Raw genomic sequence first — 12,968 nt, 5'->3', positions numbered from 1 at the left:
AACTCTTTTTGTGGTGTGTTTGTCGAGATCCGATGAATTGTGAGTTTATGATCAAGTTTATCTATGAGAAATATTTGAATCTTCTCTGAATTATTTTATGTATGATTGAGTTATCTTTGCAAGTCTCTTCGAATTATCAGTTATCTTTCTTGCCATGGGAGAAGTGCTTAGCTTTGGGTTCGATCTTGCGGCGTCCTTACCCAGTGACAATAGGGGTTGCAAGGCACGTATTGTATTGTTGCCATCGAGGATAAAAAGATGGGGTTTATATCATATTGCATGAGTTTATCCCTCTACATCATGTCATCTTTCTTAATGCGTTACTCTGTTCTTATGAACTTAATACTCTATATGCATGCTGGATAGCGGTCGATGTGTGGAGTAATAGTAGTAGATGCAAGCAGGAGTCGGTCTACTTGTCGCGGACGTGATTCCTATAGACATGATCATGCCTAGATAATCTCATAATTATTCGCTTTTCTATCAATTGCTCGACAGTAATTTGTTCACCCACCGTAATACTTATGCTATCTTGAGAGAAGCCAGTAGTGAAACCTATGGCCCCCGGGTCTATCTTTTATCATATAAGCTTTCAATCTACTTTTATTTGCATCTTTACTTTTCCAATCTATATTATAAAATACCAAAAATATATTTATCTTATCATACTATCTCTATCAGATCTCACTTTCGCAAGTGGTCATGAAGGGATTGACAACCCCTTTGTTGCGTTGGTTGTGAGATCTTTGTTTGTTTGTGTAGGTGCGTGGGACTTTTGAGGAGCCTCCTACTGGATTGATACCTTGGTTCTCAAAAAATGAGGGAAATACTTACGCTACTATTGCTGCATCACCCTTTCCTCTTCAAGGAAAACCAACGCAAGCTCAAGACGTAGCCAGATGGATTTCTGGCGCTGTTGTCGGGGAGGTCTTCGCTCAAGTCAAGACATACGAAGTACCCATCACAAACTCATCTCCCTCGCATTTACATTATTTGCCATTTGCCTCTCGTTTTCCTCTCCCCCACTTCACCCTTGTCGTTTTATTCGCCCTCTCTTTCCCAATCTTCTCCTCTCTCTCTTTCGCTTGCCTTTTTCCGTTTGCTCGTGTGATAGATCGTTTACCTTGTCGTTATGGCTAGTTCCTTATCCGCTCCTATGTCTCCCAAGTTTGAAATTCTTCACTTCAAGCAAAGGCAAGGAGAAAACTTAAAAGATGCTTGGTATAGGATGATGGAATCTTATTGTAATTGCACCCTAGAGGTGAATTTTAGAATTCTACCAATTTTTATGTTGGGTTAAATATGTCGCATAGACAACCCTTGGATTGCATTGCTAAGGGAAATTTTATTGAAATTGATCCCAGTATTGCGCATGAAATTATAGAGGGAATAGTGGGAACACTACCTCAAAAAGGGGGATCACATCCTACCCAAGAAAAAACACAAGTGTTTGGAAAGATTTGCCAAGTAACAAAAATATTGCAAAAGTCTCTTGAGCCTCTTAAAAGTGTTAGCGGAAATCTTCACCACATGAATATGTTGATTACCCTTTGCAATAAGCGGTTGGACTATTTAGATTTAAAAATTTCCGAGTATGAAGGGAAACGCAAAGAACCTCCCGGCTTCAAGCATGACTCCGCTAAAAAACTGAAAATCAAATATGGCACTACTTAGATCTATCTTCGCTTTTATGCCTAGCTAGGGGCGTTAAACGATAGCGCTAGTTGGGAGGCAACCCAATTTTATTTGTGTTTTTTGTTTTTGTTTTTGTTTAGTAATAGATTTTGCATATACCTTCTGTTTAGATGTGTTTTTATATTTTAATTAGTGTTTGTGCCAAGTAGAACCTATAGGATAACCTACGATGATAGTTAATTTGATTCTGCTGAAAAACAGAAACTTTGCGCACACGAAATTAGTTTTGTTAAATCACAGAAACGTGATTTTGCGTTGATTATTTTTGCTGTATATCAATAGACAAATTTCACAGGACTTCCTATTTTGGTAGGATTTTTAGAGTTCCAGAAGTTTGTGTTAGTTACAGATTTCTACAGACTATTCTGTTTTTGATAGATTCTGTTTTTCGTGTGTTGTTTGCTTATTTTGATGCATCTATGGCTAGTATTAAGTGTTATGAACCATAGAGAACTTGGAATGAAGTAGGTTTAACACCAATATAAATAAATAATGAGTTCATTACAGTACCTTATGTGGTGGTTTTGCTTTCTTTCACTAACGGAGCTTATGAGATTTCCTGTTGAGTTTTGTGTTGTGAAGTTTTCAAGTTTTGGGTAAAGATTTGATGGACTATGGAATAAGGAGTGGCAAAAGCCTAAGCTTGGTGATGCCCATGGCACCCCAAGATATTCAATAGTAGCGAAAAGCCTAAGCTTGGGGATGCCCCCGGAAGGCATCCCCTCTTTCATCTTCGTTCATTGGTAACTTTACTTGGAGCTATATTTTTGTTCGCCACATGATATGTGTTTTGCTTGGAGCGTCGTGTATGATATTAGTTTTTTCTTTTTAGTTTTCCACAATCATCCTTGCTGTACACACCTTTTGGGAGAAGCCCATTTTATTGAAATTTATTAGAATACTCTACGTGCTTCACTTATATCTTTTGAGCTAGATAATTTTTGCTCTAGTGTTTCACTTATATCTTTTAGAGCACGGCGGTGGCTTAATTTTGTAGAAATTGCTAGTCTCTCATGCTTCACTTATATTATTTTTAGAGTCTCTTAGAACAGCATGGTATTTTCTATGGTTATAAAATTGGCCCTAGAATGGTAGGCATCCAAGTTGGGTATAATAAAAACTATCATAGGAAGTGAATTGGATGATATGATCAATTTGATACTTGATAATTGTTTTGAGATATGGAGGTAGTGATATTAAAGTCATGCTAGTTGGGTGATTATAAATTTAAAGAATGCTTGTGTTGAAGTTAGCAAGTCCCATAGCATGCATGTATGGTTAAAGTTGTGTAACAAATTTGAAACATGAAGTGTCCTTGGATTGTGCATCCTTATGAGTGGCGGTCGGGGACGAGCGATGGTCTTTTCCTACCAATCTATCCCTCTAGGAGCATGCGCGTAGTTCTTGGTTTTTGGTGACTTCTAAATTTTTGCAATAAGTATATGTGTTCTTTTGACTAACATTGAGTCCATGGATTATACGCACTTTTACCTTTCCATCATTGCTAGCCTCTTCGGTACCATGCATTGCCCTTTCTCACCTTGAGAGTTGGTGCAAACTTCGCCGGTGCATCCAAACCCCGTGATATGATACACTCTATCACGCATAAACCTCCTTATATATTCCTCAAAACAGCCACCATACCTACCTATTATGGCATTTCCATAGCCATTCCGAGATATATTGCCATGCAACTTTCCACCGTTCTGTTTATCATCATGACACGCATTACTTTTGTCATATTGCCATTGCATGATCATGTAGTTGACATCGTATTAGTGGCAAACCCACCATGCATAATTTTTCATACATGTCATTCTTGATTCATTAAACCATCCCGGTACACCACCGGAGGCATTCATATAGTGTCATATCTTGTTCTAGTTTTGAGTTGTAATTCATGTGTTGTAAATCAATAAAAGTGTCATGATCATCATTATTAGAGCATTGTCCCCAAAAAGAAAAAAAAGAAAGGCCAAAATAATAAAAAAGGAAAGGCCCAAAAGAAAAAAAAGAAAAAAAGAAAAAAAAGAAAAAGAAGAAAAAAGAAAAAAAGGGGCAATATTACTATCTCTTTTCCACACTTGTGCTTCAAAGTAGCACCATGTCCTTCGTATAGCGAGTCTCATATATTGTGCTTCAAAGTAGCACCATGTTTTTCATATAGAGAGTCTCATATGTTGTCACTTTTTCATATACTAGTGGGAATTTTTCATTATAAAACTTGGCTTGTATATTCCTACGATGGGCTTCCTCAAAATGCCCTAGGTCTTCGTGAGCAAGCAAGTTGGATGCACACCCACTAGTTTTCTTTTGTTGAGCTTTCATTCATTTATAGCTCTAGTGCATCCGTTGCATGGCAATCCCTACTCCTCATGTTGACATCAATTGATGGGCATCTCCATAGCCCGTTGATTATCCTCGTCAATGTGAGACTTTCTCCTTTTTTGTCTTCTCCACACAATCCCCATCATCATATTCTATTCCACCCATAGTGCTATATCCATGGACCACGCTCATGTATTGCGTGAAAGTTGAAAAAGTTTGAGATTATTTAAGTACGAAACAATTGTTTGGCTTGTCAACGGGGGTGTAGAATTTGGGAACATTTTTGTGTGATGAAAATGAAGCATAGCCTAACTATATGATTTTGTAGGGATGAACTTTCTTTAGCCATGTTATTTTGAGAAGACATGATTAATTTTATTAGTATGCTTGAAGTATTACTATTTCTTTTGTCAATATGAACTTTTATTTTGAATCATTTGGATCTGAACATTCATGCCACAATAAGAAAATTACATTGAGAATTATGCTAGGTAGCATTCCACATCAAAAATTTTGTTTTTATCATTTACCTACTCGAGGACGAGCAGGAATTAAGCTTGGGGATGCTTGATACGTCTCCAACGTATCTATAATTTTTGATTGTTCCATGCTATTATATTACCCCTTTTGGATGTTTATGGGCTTTATTTTACACATTTATATCATTTTTGGGACTAACCTACTAACCGGAGGCCCAGCCCGTATTGCTATTTTTTTGCCTATTTCAGTATTTTGAGGAAAAGGAATATCAAACGGAGTCCAAACGGAATGAAACCTTCGGGAGCGTGACTTTTGGAACGAACATGATCCAGAGGACTTGGAGTGCAAGCCAAGAAGCAGCCGAGGCGGCCACGAGGGTGGAGGGCGCGCCCACCCCTACAGGGCGCGCCCCCTTTCTCGTGGGCCCCTCGGGCGGCCACCAACCTACTTCTTCCTCCTATATATACCCACGTACCCCTAAAACATCCAGAGAGCCAACAAAAAACAATTTCCACTGCCGTAATCTTCTGTATCCGTGAGATCCCATCTTGGAGCCTTCGCCGGCACTCCACCGGAGGGGGAATCGACCACGGAGGGCTTCTACATCAACACCATAGCCCCTCCTATGAGTTGTGAGTAGTTTACCACAGACCTTCGGGTCCATAGTTATTAGCTAGATGGCTTCTTCTCTCTTTTTGGATCTCAATACCATGGTCTCCCCCTCTCTTGTGGAGATCTATTCAATGTAACTCTCTTTGCATTGTGTTTGTCGAGATCCAATGAATTGTGGGTTTATGATCAAGTTTATCTATGAGAAATATTTGAATCTTCTCTGAATTATTTTATGTATGATTGAGTTGTCTTTGCAAGTCTCTTCGAATTATCAGTTTGGTTTGGCCTACTAGATTGATCTTTCTTGCCATGGGAGAAGTGCTTAGCTTTGGGTTCAATCTTGCGGTGTCCTTACCCAGTGACAATAGGGGTTGCAAGGCACGCATTGTATTGTTTCCATCGAGGATAAAAAAGATGGGGTTTATATCATATTGCATGAGTTTATCCCTCTACATCATGTCATCTTTCTTAATGCGTTACTCTGTTCTTATGAACTTAATACTCTAGATGCTTGCTGGATAGCGGTCGATGTGTGGAGTAATAGTAGTAGATGCAGGCAGGAGTCGGTCTACTTGTCGCGGACATGATGCCTATATACATGATCATGTCTAGATAATTGCATAATTATTCGCTTTTCTATTAATTGCTCGACAGTAATTTGTTCACACACCGTAATACTTATGCTATCTTGAGAGAAGCCACTAATGAAACCTGTGGCCCCCGGGTCTATCTTTTATCATATAAGCTTTCAAACTACTTTTATTTGCATCTTTACTTTTCCAATCTATATTATAAAATACCAAAAAAATATTTATCTTATCATACTATCTCTATCAGATCTCACTTTCGCAAGTGGCCGTGAAGGGATTGACTACCCCTTTATTGTGTTGGTTGTGAGTTCTTTGTTTGTTTGTGTAGGTGTGTGGGACTTTTGAGGAGCCTCCTACTGGATTGATACCTTGGTTCTCAAAAACTGAGGGAAATACTTACGCTACTATTGCTGCATTACCCTTTCCTCTTCAAGGAAAACCAATGCAAGCTCAAGACGTAGCAAACGTCAAGGGGGACTCCTGAGCATCGCGACTCAGGAGCCTAACTGGTCACGTAGCCCCTCACTCCTTGGTCCCGTCCCGGTGAACCGGTCGGGGTCAACGGCGGTTGAGGTATGCGCGGGGCCAGGCTCTGCCGAAGTAGAACGCTAGATCTACCCCTACGTTCCCTTCCTATAAGCTGTTTGCACGTCAAGGGGGACTCCTGAGCATCGCGACTCAGGAGCCTAACTGGTCACGTAGCCCTCACTCCTTGGTCCCGTCCTGGTGATCCGGTCGGGGCCAACGCGGCTGAGGTATGCGCGGGGCCGGGCCCTGCCGACATAGAACGTAAAGCAAATAGGAAGAAAACTGCAAAATCTCAAAGCAAATATTACAAACCATAATTGTCTTCACAATAACAGATGCAAGTTTAAACGCCTCCACGAGGCATGGTGCACATTCAGGAATTAAGAAGGAAAGAAGCAGTAAGTAAGTCATCCCTGGACACCGCCGTCGCCCGCCAGGGACTCCACTCCTGTGGTGGCGTCGCCTTCACCTGTACCACCACCCCGGGCCGCAGGATCAGCAGCACCACCTGCCGTGGGCGCAGGATCGGAGGCATGGAACTTCTCCAACAAGGCATCCACCTGGCCTTTCGTGGCTTCAGTAGTAGTGTCGTAGCACTCGCCGCCCACAGGCTCCAGCAGCTCGTCAAGATTGGCGTCGGGGTCACGGAGGTGGAGGTGGCTGAAGACGTGCGTCAGTGCAGCGGAAGAAAGGACGCGAGCTTCTTCCTCTGCCGTGGGGCTGATGCCGCTCACGACTTCCTCAAGCGCCTCGACCAAGTAAGGAAGCAGTTGGGCGGGGCCGTCCTCGTCGGTAGTCAGCGGCTTCTCCAGGCTCTTCTCATAGAGTGCCTTCAGTGCTACGCGAGACCTCTCCTCGGGGAGTGTGAAGGTCGCGCGGTCCTCGGCCAGGACCTTCGCCTTGGCGTCAAGTTCGGCCTCCTCCGCCCTCACCTTCTGCTCCAGCTTTTCCAGCCGGCCGCGCTCAGTGGCCTGCGCCTCTGCCAACCGCGCTAGTTCGGCGTCGCGGCCCTTGACGGCGTCCTCCTGGGCCTTCATCCTCTCCTCCTCCGCCTGGCGGTCACGAGCTTTTTCGGCGTGCCCTGCGGCGGTCCTGGGCGGCTGCGGCATCCTTCAGCGCCACCTTGTGAACGGCTGCGGCTTGGGTGGCGGCCTGCTTCTTCTTCTCAGAGGCCGCCACGACCCGCCTTAGCGCCGCTCGGACAGAGGCGTCGGAGTGAAGCCAGCCAGAAACCAGCTCCAGATGCTCGGCTACCAGATGGGAGTCGGTGCCCTGGAGGTCTTCTCATAGCTGGGCCATCTCGAAAAGGGCACGTTCCAAGACATCGGGGGAGGCAGAAGGACATGGAACCAGCGGTGCGGCAGAAGGAAGAGGCGGTAGCGTAGCCATGGCTTGGGAGACTAGGGGCTCCTGAGCCTTAGGTTCCTCAGCAGCAGTGTCGGGTAGCAGCACCTCCGAAGCCAGCAGGCCCATGGGGGCTGACTCTTCACGAAGATGCCCTCCCGGGCCTCGCGAGGATGACCGGGTAGGGAAGGTGCGAACGCCGTCGCCTCCCCTCCCCACGGAAGAAGGTGCGGCAACGGCAGATGGCTCGTCCCCAGACGGCATCAACGCGTCCTCCTTCCTCTTCTTTGCCATAGGCGGCGGCCTAGCCAATCGATGGTGAACTTCAAGGACCAACAGCATAACCAAGAACAAGATGGAGCACGGACACTTACTGGCCAACCACGGTGTAGTCCACCTTCCTCTTGCTGAGCTTGAAGCCCGAGAGCCTCGCGGCCAGGGGCGCAGCCGCAAGGGCTCCAGGGGCAGGAGAAGGCGTAGCAGAAGGGCTGGAAGTGGCTCCAGGCGGCGTCCAGGCAGAAGCAGCCTCTCGGGAGATCAGCGACGACCTGCTCTTTGTCGGAACCTCGGCCGGAGGCCCCCTCAGAAGGCTGGGCTTGGCTCGCAAGGGGCCTCCTACCGCGAGTGGCTCTTTCATCCCTAGGGGGCGTCGTCATCATCGTCGTCATCTGGCATCATGCGGAGGAGATCAGTCTTGCACAAGGGGGAGGTCTCCCCCGTCTCCTCGGGAGTCGCCTCCGAGTCGTGCTCCTCGTCTTCCTCCTCTTCTCCTCCCTCGCGGGAGTCACCTGACGACACGTTCACCGGTGTCATCGTCTCCAGGACCGCGGGAGGCACCGGCGGCACCAGGCCGCGCCCATAAAAGGTAGGCATGGCGGCCACGACCTGCGCCCCATCCTTGCAAAGGAACAAAGGAGTGAAGGCGTCAGGCGGGTATTCCTAGTCATCCTCGACCAGGAGCCGGAGCGCCGCGGCCAGCTCTTCGTCAGGCAAGGTTTCCGGGCTCAGGTGAAGCTCGTCGCCTGCGCCCCCAAGCATCCATAAGGGGCTCGAGCGCACCTGAAGCGGAGCCACCCGCTGCATCAAGAACTCCCTCAGGAGCACGACCCCCGTCAGCTTCACCGCCTTCACGTTGCCCGGCTTCAGGTCGGCGTTCATCCTCTCCAGCACCAGCACCGCCCGGCTGTCGGTGAGCTTCGTGCGCAACCACCCTTCATCGGACTGGGGCTTCTCCGTCGGCAGCGCCAAGCATGGGTGGAAGCACTTAGACCCCATCATCACCCACTTGCTCCGAAAGCCGTCGACCCTCTTCCCTGCCTTCGAAATTGCGTTGGCCTTGCCGTACGCGACGAAATTGGCGCACCCCAAGGTGTGGTCACTGTTGGTTTGAAGGAAGAAGAAGTGGCGCAGTAGAGCCACGAACGGCATCACCCTGACATACGCCTCATAGTAGTAGGCGAAAATCAACAAGAGAAGAATGGAGTTGGGATGGAGATGAAGGGCCTGCAACCTGTAATGGCGGAGGACGGCGTAGAAGAAGTCGGAGAAGGGGGGAACTAGGCCTGCGACGACGGCACTCGTAAAGAAGGGATAGAAAGTGCTCCCTTGAGCCTCTGGCATGGTGGAGCCAGCCCGGAGTTCAGTCTTCCACTTTTCATTGCTCTCCCCCGCCGTCAGCAGGCGCGTGGCAGCGAGATTCTTCTCCGGGACAGTGGGCGCGTCCAAGGCCGGCTCATACCAAGCTGGCGGCGCACCAACCTTGGCCTTACGGGGCGCCATCGGTCGCTGAAAGGGAAAGGATCATAGCGGATCTAGAGATTTCGGAAGCAAGGAGCGAGGAAGGGGATCTAGAGAAAGACGAAGGAAAGCAATGAAGGCATGCCTTGCCCGAACTAGCCTTTTGTCAGACGGGCAGTTGCCGAGGAAGCGTGGGGAAGAAGAGACGCCCACGTCCAATTAGTCGCCACACGTCGACCAAGGCCGCAGGATGTTGGGGCCCGCGGCGCTCCGCACTTGCCCTTTGGCTTCGCCGCTAAGCCAAGTCCGAGCGCGCCTTGGGCTCGGGGGCTACTATCGGCGTTCTGGGAACGGGGGTCCCCAGACTTGCCTGCCTGCGGCCCTTGGCGTGGCTCCACCAGCGGCCCGGTATGGCCCGTCTTCGTCAACCAACACTCAAGACCCTCGCGAGGGGCCAAGCCTCGCGAGGCGGACTACGCAAGGCCTCCTCAAGAGCGGCCTCACCAGGCAAGCTCGCGAGGGGGCAGAGAGATCAAGGCAAGGGGTACCTCATGAGGTTCCCATGACACAAGCCATGACGACCAAGGCCAGGCGGGCGCCAGGCGGGCGCCAGCGCATGCAGTGTCCTTGTTTCCCCTTTGGTGCTAAGGGGGCAACTACAGGCGCAGAGTACCGAGGCATGAGGCAAAGGTTTCCATATTGGTGCAACAAGACCAAGACCAGCAGGACGGCAGGACGGAGGTAATCGTGGAGACCAAGACGGCGTCACCACCAGCGCCTTTGACCGGCGAAGACCACCTTTAGTCAGGATAGCTTGTACTAGTTGTCCCCTTTCAAATTGGCCATTGTTGGATCCCTTCCCGCTCAATATTTGGGGAGGGGACCAGGGCCTCTATAAATAGGACTAGCCACCACAGTGGGACTCGGACCAACGAGACCCGAAACTAGAACAAGTAGAACACCACACCAGCTCAAGAACACCTCTCCTCAGGAGGTTGTTCTTCCCTTGTACTGTTCTTCATCAGCCCAAGAGCCAATCCACCACCAACACACAGGAGTAGGGTATTACACCATGAAAATGCAACTATCCCTAGGTGGTTTTGGTAATTCATAACAACATATAGCTCATTGAGCTAATGCTATTCCAAGACTATTATTTCAGGAAAGCTCAATGAATGGCATGGCATGGATGATGAAAGTGGATCCCTCAAAATACTAAGGACAAAGGATTGTCTCAAGCTCAAAAGCTCAAGACTCTTCATTTTATATTTTAGTGATCCAAGATCACATTGAGTCTATAGGAAAAGCCAATACTATCAAGGAGGGATGAGGTGTTGCTTAATGAGCCTCTTGCTTCATGTGCTTAGTGATATGCTCCAAAACCCTCAGCTACTTTCCCACATCCACAAATGACCTAAACCCAAAGCCAAAATCGGTCACACCGATTCTTCCTATCCGGCGCCACCGATTCCAAAAGTCATAGCCACTGCCACAAACCCTAAGCAAATCGGTCTTACCGATAGGGATCTCGGTCTCACCGAGATGGGATTGTAATCTCTCTGTTTCCCTTCGTAACATTTCGGTCTAACCAAAGTGAGCGATCGGTCCCACCGAGATTGCAATGTAAACTCTCTGTTTCCCTTTTATAACATTTTTGTCTCACCGAAAAGAGCAAATCGGTCCCACCAAGTTTACTTGACCAACTCTCTGGAAAGCTTATTACCAAATCTGTCTCACCGAGTTTGTGTAATCGGTCTTACCAAGATTACGTTATGCCCTAACCCTAACCGAATCGGTCTCACCGAGATGCATGTTAGTCCTACCGAAAATCACTAACGGTCACTAGGTTTACTAAATCGGTCAGACCGAGTCTGTTGAATCGGTCCCACCGAGTTTGGTAAATTGTGTGTAACGGTTAGATTTTGTGTGGAGGCTATATATACCCCTCCACCTTCTCTTCATTCGTGGAGAGAGCCATCAGAACAAACCTACACTTCCAACTTACCATTTCTGAGAGAGAACCACTTACTCATGTGTTGAGGCGAAGATATTCCATTCCTACCATATGAATCTTGATCTCTAGCCTTCCCCAAGTTGCTTTCCACTCAAATCTTCTTTCCACCAGATCCAAAACCTATGAGAGAGAGTTGAGTGTTGGGGAGACTATCATTTGAAGCACAAGAGCAAGGAGTTCATCATCAACGCACCATTTGTTACTTCTTGGAGAGTGGTGTCTCCTAGATTGGCTAGGTGTCACTTGGGAGCCTCCGATAAGATTGTGGAGTTGAACCAAGGAGTTTGTAAGGGCAAGGAGATCGCCTACTTCGTGAAGATCTACCACTAGTGAGGCAAGTCCTTTGTGGGCGACGGCCATGGTGGGATAGACAAGGTTGCTTCTTCGTGGACCCTTCGTGGGTGGAGCCCTCCGTGGACTCGGGCAACCGTTACCTTTCGTGGGTTGAAGTCTCCATCAACGTGGATGTACGATAGCACCACCTATCGAAACCACGCCAAAAACATCCGTGCCTCCAATTGCCTTTGAATCCTCCAAACCCTTCCCTTTACTTTCTTGCAAGTTGCATGCTTTAATTTCCGCTGCCTATATACTCTTTGCATGCTTGCTTGAATAGTGTGATGATTGCTTGACTTGTCCAAAAGTAGCTAAAATCTGCCAAACTCTAAAATTGGGAAAAGGTTAAGTTTTTAATTGGTAAAGTAGTCTAATCACCCCCCCCCCCTCTAGACATACTTCAAGGTCCTACAAGTGGTATCAGAGTTTTGGTCTCCATTTGCTTTGATTTCCATAGCTTTGGTGGTCATAGCCTTGGTTTCACAACCTAGGAGAGTATGGCGTCTAGAGAGGGAAATTATCACCGTAGAGGTCCTTACTTTGATGGTACTAATTTTGCTAGTTGGAAGCATAAGATGAAAATGCATATTCTCGGACATAACCCCGCCGTTTGGGCAATTATTTGTATTGGCTTGCAAGGTGAATTCTTTGATGGGAGAGAACTGAACCGTGAAGCTAATGCGGAAGAATTGAAGATGCTGCAATACAACGCTCAAGCTTGTGATATCATCTTCAACGGATTGTGCCCCGAAGAATTCAACAAAATCAGCCGTCTTGAGAATGCAAAGGAAATTTGGGATACTTTGATTGATATGCATGAAGGTACCGAATCCATCAAGGAATCCAAGTTGGATGTGCTCCAAAGTCAGCTTGACAAATTCAAAATGAAGGATGGTGAAGGTGTCGCTGAAATGTACTCTAGGCTTGCTCTTATCACAAATGAGATTGCCGGCTTAGGGAGTGAAGAGATGACCGACAAATTCATCATCAAGAAAATCCTAAGAGCATTGGATGGAAAGTATGATACCATGTGCACATTGATTCAAATGATGCCAAACTACAAAGATCTCAAGCCAACAGAAGTCATTGGAAGAATTGTTGCTCATGAGATGTCACTCAAGGATAAGGAGGAACTTCACAACAAGTCAAGTGGTGCTTACAAAGCCTCAAGTGAAGCCCCCACATCATCAAGTGAGAAACAAACCCTCAATGAAGAATTGAGCTTAATGGTGAAAAACTTCAACAAATTCTACAAGAGTAGAACCAAAGAAAGAAGCTCCAAGTCAAGGTCTTACAATGACAAA

Source organism: Triticum aestivum, chromosome 5B, assembly GCF_018294505.1.
Source record: "Triticum aestivum cultivar Chinese Spring chromosome 5B, IWGSC CS RefSeq v2.1, whole genome shotgun sequence".
NCBI lineage: Eukaryota > Viridiplantae > Streptophyta > Magnoliopsida > Poales > Poaceae > Triticum > Triticum aestivum.
Note: the sequence above shows the minus strand (reverse complement) of the source record.